The sequence below is a fragment of the Otolemur garnettii genome, unplaced genomic scaffold (assembly GCF_000181295.1).
Source record: "Otolemur garnettii isolate 467f Iridium unplaced genomic scaffold, OtoGar3 scaffold00008, whole genome shotgun sequence".
Lineage (NCBI taxonomy): Eukaryota > Metazoa > Chordata > Mammalia > Primates > Galagidae > Otolemur > Otolemur garnettii.
In genome coordinates this window covers 27,202,935-27,204,520 of record NW_003852403.1, presented here as the reverse complement: position 1 = coordinate 27,204,520, position 1,586 = coordinate 27,202,935, and the positions used below count along the sequence as shown (strand labels likewise).

The 1,586-nt window shown below is 41.2% G+C and overlaps 1 non-coding gene across 1 annotated transcript; it reads right to left on the bottom strand.

The window, feature by feature from the left end:
- Positions 1 to 1,219: 1,219 nt before the first annotated feature.
- On the bottom strand, positions 1,220 to 1,284 carry LOC111723201. Its single transcript, XR_002771792.1, has one exon. It is a non-coding gene; the product is annotated as a U7 small nuclear RNA (small nuclear RNA).
- Between the last annotated feature and the right edge of the window lie 302 nt (positions 1,285 to 1,586).

Here is a 1,586-nt window from a genome sequence, read left to right as displayed (position 1 = left end):
AGGATGACACTGTTGTACCATAGCCCAAGTGAGAGAACACAACCCTGTCTCAAAAATGTATATATACACGTTCATCAAAGATTGTTTCTAAAACTACAAAATAATTCATCAAATTATAAGTCATTTTCAAATGGTTCAAAAATGAGAAATTGGTCTCAATGAAAAATTAATAAAAATATTATTGGACATGAATGAATATTTGATGATTATGATTATTGGCCCAACTCAGAAAACACACACACCCCAACACACACATTGTTAACAATTTGAGTTGATGGAATTGTAATGGCTGCTTCATAAGAAATGCAGATATGCATACCTGAAAATGTTTAAAAAAAAGATTATAATCATCTATTATAGAGCACTGTAGATAAGATGATTACTGGTATATCTAGTTGGGTCTCACTGAAGTTCCCCACCGGTACTAAGATCTCTTCTGTGGCCTGGAAGTGGAAGAGATAGATGAATCTCTGTATAAGATTCCCATGACAGACTGCTTGGCCCTCATGTCCTCTTTGTCCTTTCTGCACTGAAAAGCAGATAGGAGCTGGCTTTTACAACGCAGAGGGTCATGAGGGAATGCCGGATGAAGACAGAAAGAAACCTGGGTCTCAGGATGACTGTTGGAACATCTATAAGGACGGTAAAAATCGGAAGCACTTAAAGAACAAAATCTTGATGAGATATGCACCAAACTAGGACTCATATGGAACGTGTATGGAAAGATAGAATCATTTTGAAAAATTCTTCCTCAAATTCTTATAAAATTAAACACACATCTGAAGAGACAGCAGAGACTCCATTTTGTAAGTAGGCCCTACACTGAGCCCCAGGCCGAAACAGAAAAACCACAAGCAGAACCACCCAGGGAGGGGACAGCCAACCCAGGTGGAGTCCCCCTTATCAAAAACAGACAGGAGACCCTTCCTAGAAAATGCTGAGCCACAGCCCTTCGAGGAAAAGAGCCTCAGCCCCAACCAATCTTGTCTGGGATTGAGTTCCAACCAATCCCTGACAGGATTCACTTAATAACCAATCCCCAACCAGATCCAAAATGAACCAATCACCCAGTCGCTGTCACCCCTAGAATGTATAAAAACCACCTTGGCTTCTGTAACAGGGTCGCCTCTGCACAGTCTTGCTGTTCATGCTGTCCAGAGGTGTGACCCAAGCATATGCTTGAGAATAAAGATGCTCCTTTGCTTTTACATGTGTTCCTGGTGGTCTCTCAGTGGTAGAACCAGAAGGCTTGCTAGGTAAATTCTAAAAGAGCTGTAAGTTCTAAAAGAGCTGTAAATTCTAAAAGAGCTTTAACACATCTATCTATCTTAAGATCCAACAATTCTACACCAAGACACTTAAATATGAGAAATAAAAGGGTGAAAGGGTAAAAGGGCCAGACCAGTGCCATTTTGTCGTTTACTGCATAAGCTCTGTTAAATCGCAGGGCCACTCTCTGCTGCTTCCCCCACCCCTGGTTGCACAGCCATTGAGCCGTTGATTTAGTCACCTTAGGCAGACAGCTGCCATAATAGGCAATAAGTATCAGTTTCCTTGAACAGCTCCCATAATAGGCAATAGGTTTC